Consider the following 14,096-nt stretch of genomic DNA (forward strand, 5'->3'; position numbering starts at 1 on the left):
CTGCTGTTTTTTGACGGTTCGATTGGCGGCACATGTCAATCCGCGTTTCTCTTATCAAGGCCTCTAGGTAGAACATATGGACGAGTCGCCTCTGCCATTCCAATCAGCTCTACTTTTAATTATCATAGAGCTGATTGGGATTGGGAACTAGCATCGTTAAATTTTTCAACAGAAAGATCAACAACATTCAAAAAGTACTTTTACGAATTTTTGGCAACACAGGCCACCAACAAAATTCACCTAATCGAAATATTGCATTCTACACTGATAAAAAATAAATGGTAGAACGAACCACACAGATCTGCTTAAGTTTACCATGCATGATAATGGTACACTGAACCTCAATACTTTTCCACGTTTCCACGTTACTATGTGGATTGACATTCTTGTATAGTAATATCTCCATAGTAAATTCAACTGCAAATTTTACAACCGCAAGTACAACAAATGTCAAAGTTTTTCACGCCGCCATTATCACCACCTACCGGGACGAAAAGGACATAAATTTTACTATTGTCCTAATTCAAATATTTATGCTGAAAATTTAATCGTTTTTGGTAAGTACATTCATATTTGAGAAAGTGAAAAATCTGATAAAATGATTCATCATTTCAGAAAACAAATCGAAGCCGGTGTCTCAATGGTATTACCGCTCTCTCCGATTCAAATTCCTAATTGTAATCAGGTTTATTATCACTGCGACATCGGCGACAACAGAATTTGGATGGCACCAGAACTATCATAAGTCTGCAGAATTCATTAGACGGCATTCTATTGAAAATTAGTGAACTACAAATCCAATATTTATGCCTCGATTTATGCGGCATGGGAAGAACACAATTTGGAAGGTATGAAAGAATCAAACAGCTATATAAAAGCGCAGAATCCTACGGAATATAAACTAGAACTTCCTGGTGCAACCGCTTTTTTGCGGTACATTCTTGTCTTGAAAATTTTGATTCTTCCTTGCCGATAAGAATGTTGTTTTGGGCAGTTCGCAAAGTCTTGGACTCTGATAGTGCTGCTCCGTCCAGATTAAAAATTGGATCATTTAAATATCTTTATGTATTGTGGGGATGTTTGTCGCGAATAAAATGATTGTTTCTAGATACATGCGTTTTTATTTTTGTTTACAATTAAATCAAAATGAAAGCAGTGGAAAGTACTATGCCCCAATCATAACATAGTTACAACGAACTGTGCTACATGTTAAATTTTACTATGTTTGAAATGCGTGCGCATAGTAGCATTGACAAGAAAATGGTCAAATCTTCTACATCTATATGCTCAAGAATGCATAGTAAAATTGACTGCATTTTGTAGTAATTTCAAGTTCGTTTTGCGTTCTACGAAAGTCAAGTGGTAAAATATATTTAATTTTACCTTTGATATAGTAGTCATTATCATGCCGTTTTTCTCAGTGTAGGCACAATACATCTAATCCACGCGGCATTGTACCTAGATATTTTATGTCACCGTATCATTCGATTTCACTACACTCAGATACAAGAAGCATTGCAATTGCATATTTTCGGTAAATTCAACTATTGCAATCAAGAAGAAAATTCTGAAAACAACAACATTGAACATAACACATAGTTTTGAAAATGGAACTTGTAAAAAGTAATGAATGGAACAACTCTATCTCATAAGTAAATTTCAAATTTTCATTCATCTTACTGAAAATCATTCATATAGGGGAAACCGCCAAATGTTGAACGGCTAATTATGTCGCCTATTGTTGAACTCCCATAAGAAATGCACGTGCGTTCAACAATAGGCGAACGGCTAATTGTTCAACATTTGGCGAATTACCCTACTTTTTCAACGGTGCATTCAATTTTATCAATAATTTTATTGTGTGTGTATTGTGAACACTCCCAGAAATCGATTTTAAAGGAACATAGATTCTTAGGCCAATTTTTGGCCTGATCTCTTGCCTTTCGAAGGGTTATTTTGGAAATGCTCATTAATTTGCGTAGCAATAATCCCAATAGAATGTAACCATTGTCCATTTCCATGGATCAACACAATTCCTGATTATTTCACGGTCCGGTGTCCCTCCGGAAGACCCGGAACATCCGTAGAAGTGGTCAATTCATAGATCTCATCCTAGAAGAGCGCGGTTTTTTCCAAAGCTTTTCGTTATCGAATGCTGAGTAACAAATGATTATAGTCACCCATTTTGGTGGACCTGGGTGGCCACCGGAGGTCCTCCGGAAGATCTGGAACGTCCGTAAAAATGGTCATTTCATGAAACTTATTATAGAAGAGCGCGGTTTTTTCCAAAGCTTTTCATTATCGAACTACGAGTAACAAATGATTGTGGTGACCCATTTTGATGGACCTGTGTGGCCACCGAAGGTCCTCCAGAAGATCCGGAACGTCCGTAAAAGTGGTAAATTTTTTAAAACTTATCACAAAAGGGCGCGGTTTTTTCCAAAGTTTTTCATCATCGAACGCTGAGTAACAAATGATTATGGTGACCCATTGTGATAGACCTGAGTGGCCACCGGAGTTCCTCCAGAAGATCCGGAACGTCCGTAAAAGTGGTCAATTAATGAAACACATCATAGAAGAGCGCGGTTTTTTTTCCAAAGCTTTTCGTTATAGTACTTTGAGTAACAAATGATTGTGGGGAACTATTTTGGTGGACCTGGGTAGCCACCGGAGGTGCTCCAGAAGATCCGGAACGTCCGTAAAAATGATCAATTTATGAAACTTATCATAGAAGAGCGCGGTTTTTTTTCCAAAGCTTTTTATTATCGAACTACGAGTAACAAATGATTTTGGTGACCCATTTTGATGCACCTGGGTGGCCACCGGAAGTCCTCCAGAAGATCCGGAACGTCCATAAAAATGGCCATTTCATGAAAGTTATCATAAAAGGGTGCGGTTTTTTCCAAAGCTTTTGATTATCGAACACTGAGTAACAAATGATTTTGGTGACCCATTGTGATGGATCTGAGTGGCCACCGGAGTTCCTCCAGAAGATCCAGAACATCCGTAAAAGTGGTCAATTCATAAAACTCACCATAGAATAGCTGAATCACCGAACGCTGAGTAATACATGACTATGATGACCCTTTTCGAAGGACCTGGGTGGCTCATCATGGAAGAGTGCAGTTTATACAAAGATGCTCTGAGTAACAAAAGAACGTGGTGACCCATTTAAATGTACTTGAGTGGCCACCAGAGGTCCTTTCTAAGATCCGGAACATCCGTAGAAATGTTCATTCCATGCAACTCACCATAGAAGAACGCGACTTTTCCAAAGCTTTTCATTCTCTGAGTTATAGAAAATTATCGTTACCCATTCTTATGGAACTGAGCGGCCACTCCTTTATGAATTATGCCCGTAATATTCCTAAAAGCTGCAAACTAACGAATCTCGAATCATAGGAGCATGGTTATTCAAAAAATCTATTATCGCAATCTGAGCAAGACATTTTTGTCGTGACCCTCAGTTATGGACTTGAATAGCCAGTGAAGGCCCTCTCGTGATCCATACACATGACTTAAGTGATCACTGGATGTCCTCCTAAAGTTCTTACGGATTGGTTAACACTTGATACTTATCCTACTAGAACACGATCTTTTGAAAGTGTTTGTTATTCTTGATCATCTCATGAAGGTTTATGTGATTCTTTCTGCGTGGGCCATCTTTCCCGTACGGTAAGATTCGCGACTACAAAGCAAGATCATGCTGAGGGTGGCGGGGTTCGATTCCCGGTCCGGTCTAGGAAATTTTTAAGTTTGAAATTTTTAAGTTGGAAATTTTCTCGACTTCTCTGGGCATAAAAGTTTCATCATGTTAGCCTAATAATACAGTATCGACCCGGTTTTGTCACTTCGCGATTTTGTCTACCCTCGATTTTCTCTCGTTTTCGACCCGATTTTATCACATTTTCGACCTGATATTGTCACCCTAAAAAAAATAAGAAAATTTCAGGTGCTCTTTTTATCATAGTTGAACCTTTTTGCTGCCATTATAGACCCCCTGTTAATAAAAATTTAAAATTATAAGATAGGTTTTTTATGATCCATCATCTTGCAAGAAATGTTTGACCAAACGTTGTCAAAAGATTCAACCAAAGTAAATTTTTATTTTAAGTCAAACTTTCATGAGTCGATGATTTATGACTGAATATTGACTCATGGAGGCAAATTTTGCCATACTTGAAAATATTTTCTGGGTCGATGTGATTTTCCTTTAAAAAACAAAATAGTGTCATCATAATTTTTATGAATTGACTATAATTACAGATTTTTTGATCTTGCGGAGTTTCATTGGTGACTGCACACGTTCCTAAGAATGGGTTACAACGATCATTCATTACTCAGGATACGAAAATAGGAAAACTATGACAAGTTTCATGAATTGACCGATTTTACGGATGATCTGAATGTACTTGAAGAATACACTGGGCGATCCATGCGAATTGGTTACGATCATTTGTTTCTAAAATTAGGAAAAGGTTTAGAAGAATCGTGTGCTTCATCATCTCTTATATGGCGTGTTTTTCTAAGGTGGGTTTTATGAATTGATCACTTTTACGTGTGATACGGATCTTCCGGAGGGCCTTTGGTTGCTACTCACATCCGTGAGAAAAGGTTACGGCAATAATTTCATGTTCAGAGTACGACAAGGAAATTAAAAAAATAGGCTCTTCTAGTATGTATTACATCAATTAACCACTTTAACCGATGTTCCGTATCTTCCGTAAGACCTCCGATAGTCACTTTGGTAAATAAGAACGGGTCACGACATTCCTTCGTGTCTAGCTCAGAGTTCGATAATAGAAAGATTTTTTTTACATACTCTTTTCTGGGATGATTTTTTTTTAAATTGATAACTTTTGTGGATGCTCCGAATCTTCTGGAAGACCCCGCTGACTGTTCAAAAATTGACCACTTTATGGGATATTTTATTATTCAGAGTACGACAATGAAGAGCTAGGAAGGAACTGTGCTCTTTTATGATGAGTTTCATGAATTGACCTCTTTTACGGATCTACTGGAGGACCTCCGGTGGCAGCTCAGGTCTATCACACGGGGTCACCATAACCATTTGTGGGATTGATTCGCACTCTATACAATCCGCCCAGTCCGTTGTTGGGGGCATATAGTGCGATCATCTCGTTTAATAAACTACGTGCACTCGCTTGACTGTTGATATACTACAGTAAAGCACATGTGGAGATTGGACAAATCAAGCATCCGAAAGATATTCAATTTGCAGAAAAAGAGCTAACCGCGGTGGAGGTTTGTACTCGGATTCTGATGGTTTTTACGCAAACGTGACCTTTAAGTGGTCTTGTTGTGTAGGGGTTATCACGCCTATCTAAAGAGTAGGAGGTTGAGGGTTCGAGTCCCTCCAAGACACGTGGATTCTTTTTCGCAAATTTCATATCAATTTGTCCATTTCGAAACATGTGCTATGCATATGCACAGCCAAGATATTTAACAAAAAATTGGTTATCGTACGACCGAGTTGCCGAATAATATGCCTTTAATCATAATCATTTGTTACTCACCATCTGAAAATGAAAAGATTTGAAAAATTTGAATTTCATGAATTAACCACTTCTACGGACGTTCCGGATCTTCTGGAGCACCTCCGGTGGCCACCCAGGCCCACCAAAATGGGTCACCACAATCATTTGTTACTCAAAGTACTATAAGGAAGGAAAAGCTTTGGAAAAAAACCGCGCTCTTCTATGATAAGTTTCATAAATTGACCACTTTTACGGACGTTCCGGATCTTCTGGAGGACCTTCGGTGGCCACCCAGTTCCACCAAAATGGGTCACCACAATCATTTGTTACTCAAAGTTCGATAATGAAAAGCTTTGGAAAAAACCGCGCTCTTCTATGATAAGTTTCATGAAATGACCATTTTTACGGACGTTCCGGATCTTCTGGAGGACCTCCGGTGGCCACCCAGTTCCACCAAAATGGGTCACCATAATCATTTGTTACTCAAAGTACAATAAAGTAAAGCTATGGAAAAAACCGTGCTCTTCTATGATGTGTTTGATTAAGGTACCCCGGGGCAAGTGAAAATACGGGGTAAGTGGGTACTATGGCTGCCGATTAATCGGTGAACGTTTTTAATGGTAACAATGTTCTAGAAAGATGAAGCAGAACTATCAACGAATTCACCTGACACAAAAATATTTGGAATCAAAACCATTTGCGGCACCATACTAATGGTATTGCTTAATCATGACTTTAAACTACCGCCAAAAGCTATTACCTTTATTTTAATTCAATTGATTTCCAACATGATGCTCCTCTCCGGAGGTGCAAATCTTATTGAGCGTCTGTTCTCCATGTCAGGATCGGCTCACAACAGCGTCTGTTCTCCATGTTAGGGGTGGCTGATCATCGTCCGAGTGCCAGCGAGGGACTCTTAAGTGAAACTGTGCACCATGGTCCACCGGAAATAAGGAGGAATGGTCCTCCGGAAATTTAGGGGGTTTGGTGTCAGGCCCTGCAAGCCAGCCTTTAAAAAATCATAAGCAACGAACAATCAACAAGAGAGTACGGACCGGAACCATCGGCGAAGACCACTGCGACGAAAAGGGACTAGCGATTGGAAACTCGGTTCGTGGAACTGCAAATCTCTCAACTTCATCGGGAGCACACGCATACTCGCCGATGTGCTCAAAGACCGTGGATTAGGCATCGTAGCGCTGCAGAAGGTTTGTTGGAAGGGATCAATGGTGCGAACGTTTAGAGGTAATCATACCATCTACCAGAGCTGCGGCAACACACACGAGCTGGGAACAGCTTTCATAGTGATGGGCGATATGCAAAAGCGCGTGATCGGGTGGTGGCCGATCAATGAAAGAATGTGCAGGTTGAGGATCAAAGGCCGGTTCTTCAACTTCAGCATAATCAACGTCCATAGCCCACACTCCGGAAGCACTGATGATGATAAGGACGCATTCTACGCGCAGCTGGAACGTGAGTACGACAGCTGCCCAAGCCACGACGTCAAAATCATCATAGGAGATTTGAACGCTCAGGTTGGCCAAGAGGAGGAGTTTAGACCGACTATTGGAAAGTTCAGCGCTCACCGGCTGACGAACGAAAACGGCCTACGACTAATTGATTTCGCCGCCTCCAAGAATATGGCCATTCGTAGCACCTACTTCCAACACAGCCTCCCGTATCGGTACACCTGGAGATCACCACTGCAGACAGAATCACAAATCGACCACGTTCTGATTGATGGACGGCACTTCTCCGACATTATCGACGTCAGGACATATCGTGGCGCTAACATCGACTCGGACCACTATCTGGTGATGGTTAAACTGCGCCCAAAACTATCCGTCATCAACAATGTTCGGTACCGACGACCGCCGCGGTACGACCTAGAGCGACTGAAGCAACCTGATGTCGCCACTGCATACGCGCAGCATCTCGAGGCAGCGTTGCCGGAAGAGGTGAGCTCGATGGGGCCCCTCTTGAGGACTGCTGGAGTACAGTTAAAGCAGCCATTAACGACGCAGCGGAGAACAACGTCGGGTATATGGGTCGAAGTCGACGGAACGATTGGTTCGACGAAGAGTGCAGACAGATTCTGGAGGAGAAGGACGCAGCGCGGGCGGTCGCGCTGCAGCAAGGTACCCGGCAGAACGTGGAACGTTATAGACGGAAGCGGAGACAGCAGACCCGCCTTTTCAGGAGAAGAAACGCCGCCTGGAAGCAGCGGAGTGCGAGGAGATGGAACAGCTGTGCCGTTCTCAAGATACACGCAAGTTCTATCAGAAGCTCAACGCATCCCGCAAAGGCTTCGTGCCGCGAGCCGAAATGTGCCGGGATAAGGATGGGAGCATCTTGACGGACGAACGTGTGGTGATCGAAAGGTGGAAGCAGCACTACGAGGAACATCTGAATGGCGCTGAGAGTACAGGCAGTGAAAGTCAAGGCAGCGGAGGAGATGACTACGTCAGTTCAGCGGACGATGGAAGCCAACCAGCCCCCACCTTGAGGGAAGTTAAGGATGCCATTCAACAGCTAAAGACCAATAAAGCAGCTGGTAAGGATGGTATCGGAGCTGAGCTCATCAAGATGGGCCCGGAAAAGCTGGCCACTTGCCTGCACAAACTGATAGTCAGAATCTGGGAAACCGAACAGCTACCGGAGGAGTGGAAGGAAGGGGTTATATGCCCCATCTACAAGAAAGGTGACAAACTGGAGTGTGAGAACTTTCGAGCGATCACCATCCTTAATGCCGCCTACAAAGTGATATCCCAGATCATCTTCCGTCGTCTGTCACCATTAGTGAACGAGTTCGTGGGAAGTTATCAAGCCGGCTTCGTTGACGGCCGCTCGACAACGGACCAGATCTTTACTGTACGGCAAATCCTTCAAAAATGCCGTGAATACCAGATCCCAACGCACCATCTGTTCGTTGATATCAAGGCGGCATACGACAGTATAGACCGCGTAGAGCTATGGAAAATTATGGACGAGAACAGCTTTCCTGGGAAGCTTACCAGACTGATCAAAGCAACGGTGGATGGTGTGCAAAACTGTGTGAAGAATCGCACCGGGGACTAAGACAAGGCGATGGACTTTCGTGCCTGTTGTTCAACATTGCGCTAGAAGGTGTCATGCGGAGAGCCGGGTGTAACAGCCGGGGTACGATTTTCAACAGATCCAGCCAATTTATTTGCTTCGCGGATGACATGGACATTGTCGGCCGAACATTTGCAAAGGTGGCAGAACTGTACACCCGCCTGAAACGTGAAGCAACAAAAGTTGGACTGGTGGTGAATGCGTCAAAGACAAAGTACATGCTTGTGGGCGGAACCGAGCGCGACAGGGCCCGCCTGGGAAGCAGTGTTACGATAGACGGGATACCTTCGAGGTGGTTGAGGAATTCGTCTACCTCGGATCCTTGCTAACGGCTGACAACAACGTTAGTCGTGAAATACGAAGGCGTATCATCTGTGGAAGTCGGGCCTACTACGGGCCCCAGAAGAAACTGCGGTCGAAAAAGATTCGCCACCGCACCAAATGTGTCATGTACAAGACGTTAATAAGACCGGTAGTCCTCTACGGACATGAAACATGGACAATGCTCGAGGAGGACTTGCAAGCACTCGGAGTATTCGAGAGACGGGTGCTTAGGACCATCTTTGGCGGTGTGCAAGAAGACGGTGTGTGGCGGCGAAGAATGAACCATGAGCTCGCCCAACTCTACGGCGAACCCAGTATCCAGAAGGTAGCTAAAGCCGGAAGGGTACGATGGGCAGGACATGTTGCAAGAATGCCGGACAGCAACCCTGCAAAGATGGTGTTCGCTTCCGATCCGGCAGGTACGAGACGGCGTGGAGCGCAGCGAGCGAGATGGGCAGACCAGGTGCAGAACGACTTGGCGAGCGTGGGGCGTATCCGAGGATGGAGAGATGCGGCCTCGAACCGTGCATTGTGGCGTCAAATTGTTGATTCAGTGTTATCTGTTTAGATGTTAACTAAATTAATGAAATGAATGATTTCCAACAAAATATTCGTTTCTAAATTCATCATTGATGTAGAAAGTGAATATTTTGAGCAATTAAATAATTGTGCGACATTGTAAATTATTTAAAAGTTTTGATTTAAGCCAAAATCTGCAATTATCACTTGCCTTTAAGTTTTAACATACATGGGGCAAGTGGGACATATTTGAACAACATTTTCGATAGAGCCATTTTACCTGTTTTTAGATTGTTGTCTAGTGAAAAATAACATCGACACTCATATATCGTTTGGACTGAATCAAATGCAGTTGATATTTCGATGTTAAGAAGTAATATACAGTTGATTTACCAAATGCGAATTTTATTTTCTGAAACTTATCTCCCGCATGGAAAGAGCAATGGCGAAAATTTCCGTTTACAGTGCATCAGATTATAAATAGACTATTTATTCTACAATAGATCAACAGGGCTTGTCTTCTGTTTTGTTATTTTCTAACTTCGTATCAGATTTACAGGTTTTCAGATAAATAAAGTGCTCAACACATGAATTGGCTATTTCGTTCTAAATTTACAACACTGCGCATCGCCTGGATAAAAACTTTCCTTTTGAAGTTCTAATTTATTTAATAATTTGTGTTCTATACAGAGAAAAGACAAACATTCATTCGGAAAGTGAACAAAGCTTTGCTTATCCTTCCCATCTAACACATTTGGTAAGAAAGGAAGCTAATAGAAAGCCAGGCAACAGCCGTAATTAAACAGTAAACCGGCTGTTGTCTTGTTTTTATATCCGCTATTTGTAATCCCTTTCTTGTTGCAAAAACAAAAGTCCAACAAGCAATAAACCTCCATCCTTGATCTACAATACTACGACTCAGAAATGACATGAACATTATATCTAAATTCTTCAAATTAGTTTCGTTCGGCAATATAGAGCAGAATAGGTCCCACTTGCCCCGTTTTAAGGGGTGAGTGGGTCCCACAGGTAAATTTATTTATGTCACTACCAATATTTTTGTAACTGAATAAATGGCTTACAACACGTCTACACTTCAACAACGGAAGCATATAATGATGTATCCGTGGTAAATGTCCTGAAATACCCTGTTTTCTAAGTATGCGTTAACAATTTTGCTAAACTAACGTTTTTTTAGGTCCCACTTGCCCCGGGGTACCTTAATTGACTTTTACGGACGTTCCGGATCTACTGGAAGACCGCCGGTGGCCACTTAGATCCATCAAGATGGGTAACCACAATCATTTGTTGCTCAAAGATCGATAATGAAAAGCTTTGAAAAAAAACCGCGCTCTTTTATGATAAGTTTCATGAATTGACCATTTTTACGGACGTTCCGGATCTTCCGGAGGACCTCCGGTGGCCACCCAGTTCCACCAAAATGGGTCACTACATTCATTTGTTACTCAAATTATGGTAATCAAATGCTTTGTAAAAACTGCACTCTTCTAGGATGAATTCTATGAATTGACCACTTCTACGGATGTTCCGGGTCTTCCGGAGGGACACCGGACCGTCAAATAATCAGGAATTGTGTTCATCCATTGAAATGGACAATGGTTACATTCTATTAAGATTATTGCAATGCAAACTCATGAATGTTTCCAAAATCACCCTTCGAAAGGCAAGAAATCACGCCAAAAATTGGCCTAAGAATCTATGTTTCTTCAACATCGATTCCTGGGAACCAGAATGGCCAAAGTGCAAAAATCAGTCCGTACGACATCCGTGGAATCCATACCTTCAATTTGGTCCCAAAAGATTGAGAATCGGTTTCAAAATGAACTTTTAAGAGCGAATTCAATTTGGGGTCATTTTTGACCCGCTAATGCACAATGTGTAACTTTTTTTAATGCACTAGGAAGGTTAAAAAGCTTTACTAAAACCGATTAATATATCGCGTTGCTCCGAAGTTAATCATATTTCACCCATCGCACACTTGGAATAATCCATCAACAAACAAATCCTACTCTACTGTTCTACTACCAAGTCTACTACTCTATTTAACTAATCTAAAGAAAGCCTTACGAAAGTTACTCGGTAGCAATCAAAGAGTATGAACCATAAAATGTCAGCATATAAACGTCCCAAACATCCGATGTTTTTCAAATGTCCGAGAACAGCACTCAAAGGCAGGGTCGGTGGATAAAATCAAAATATCAAAAATCATTGTCAGAAAATCTCCATAATAAGCTGTAAATTTTTATATTTTATTATTTCATTATCATTGTTTACAAAGCATTTATTTGTTTTCTGTTAGAAATGACCGTCATGCCTGTTTGCTGCTAGATTATTCATGTCATTACATTCTAGGCATTAAATGCTGAAGAAAACATTAATAAAAAGTAAAACGTTACAAACATCATTTTGTGTTCGGATCTACCGAAATGTTCAAGCAGAATCATATCAAAACAAAAACTTAAATGTAAATAATCGGGCTGCCGCTGTACGGCTCATAAAATATCTTATAGCGAACTACCAACAAAACTCAATAAGTGAACGGAATGAATTAATTTTACATTCGGCGCAATCACTTATGCAATGCGGCAAATCGAAGAAATAGTTGAAACTAATTAAAAAACGCAATGACAATTCCACGTGAAAAAATCGCAATGTGTGCACTGAGAGGAGAGTTGCGGGTCTGTAGCAAAACATTTTGAAAATTAGAATCTCTCGAGTCCGCGGCTCCCAGCCCGAGAGCGGCATCCACACAAATATAACGAAACCATTACTCCTTACCTATGCAAAAAAAAGCTTCGCCGCTCCAACCTCTTTTCGGCTTCCCGTGAAGTTCGTTCAAAACTGCTAAGCACAAATCTTTACACAACATGATGGGTGATTCCACAAGCAACGCCAGCACACACTCCTGGCAGGATCGCCAAATGTGCAATTCAACATCGCACATACGAATCACCCATCATGTTTACATTGCTTGCACTCGCGACTGACCTCGTGATGAAGGAAGAATTGACTGACCGCGAATGTGTCTCTTGCATGCGATGGCTGCTACGATCTGTCATGTGACTGAAGAACAGTATATTAGACTTGTTCATGTTTATAGGCCTGTCCAACGCCACACACCTTTGTTCTGCTGTCCGGAACATGTTGGGTATCAAGCTGTCAAATCGTATGGATTTTCCTTCTTTGACATTTACCTCCCCTATCTTTGCCAGCAAAAGATGTTCCGGACAGCGACGACAGCAACTATCTTTATCTGGTTACTAAAATATCTTTTACTTTAACACAGTCGTCTCCAGAAATTGGTAAATACTTTAACATAATAATTTCCCGGGAAATTCGGGAAACTAAAGTGCGCATCCCGGGAATCTAGAATCCCGGGAAAATTGATTTCCCGGGAAATCGTTTCCGGGAATGGAACCCCTACCTTTGAGTAATACTACTTAGAAAAAATTGGGCCTGAAAGGGTTAAGAAATTTACTACAATTTCAAAAAAAAATCATAAAGGAATTTACGAAAGAATTTCTACAGGAATTTTTGTAGGAATATAAGGAAACATTCCTGAGGGTGTTTTATAAAGTTTTCGTAAGTAAATTTCCGAATGAATTCCTAAAACATTTCAAGGAATGAAGCATTTTCCGAATGTATTTCCAATAGGGGCCCTCCTTAGCCGTGCGGTATGTGGACTATGGAGGTTGATTATGCTAAAGTTGAACAGCGATGCAAATGTTTAATGTGGAGAATGTATCGTTTTGTTTTGACTACAAAAATTGAAATCACCAGAGTAAGCAAAATATCTTGTATATGGAAAAACTTGGAGCAAACCATATTGCTAATAATGTTCATTCGCAAAAAATCACTACTTCGCCATTTCTACTACGGCAACCAATCAGCACTAATTAATTCAATTACTTAGCCCTACCCTCCTGCACGATAGTAGTAATAATCACCAACAAGTGTTTTTTTGCCAATTACCATATTCCATCTGAATGCAGTATACCCTAACACAGTCATGCATGATGGGTGTCAGTTTTGTGTATTTTTGGAAATTTATTACTGCCGTTTTATTGGCTTTGATTTTCTTCAAGCATGCTTGAATTCGATTCAAAGGCCTACATATTGAGTTTGCAGCCGGAAAAGGAGGGTTGTAAAACCGATAATTTGTTACGAGTTCTTGTTTAATCCTTCCGCTACTATGAACTGGTTTCTGGCGGGAATTCTAGATCTAAGTCAAGGCTTCATCGGAGCGTGAATTCGTAAAAATGGGCATTTATGTTTTATATTCATTATAGGGGAGGCTAATTAGGGCCAGAACCATTTGTTTTCGATAAAAAACCCGTTTTTTTTCGAAAATTTGGATGTCGACTAGATTTTTTTAATTTGAGTCCGAAAAAAAACTAGAACATTCGCTTACACTATGGAAGGTGAGATCACTAAATGAGGCTCAACCGAAACTATGGTCTACTTTCTGGTTTCTAAAGAAAGTGTTAACCATTTGTGTACAACAGGTTAACACTCAATCATAAAGCCATAAAAAAGATAAGGCGGTCGCAAACAGAATCGAATGGCAATTTTCATTACTACCGTTTTACAACCGGTCGGGTTCAAGTTTAAGCATTTCGACGAATTTTGGTAGCAACC

This window comes from Armigeres subalbatus, chromosome 1 (assembly GCF_024139115.2).
Source record: "Armigeres subalbatus isolate Guangzhou_Male chromosome 1, GZ_Asu_2, whole genome shotgun sequence".
Taxonomy (NCBI): Eukaryota; Metazoa; Arthropoda; class Insecta; order Diptera; family Culicidae; genus Armigeres; species Armigeres subalbatus.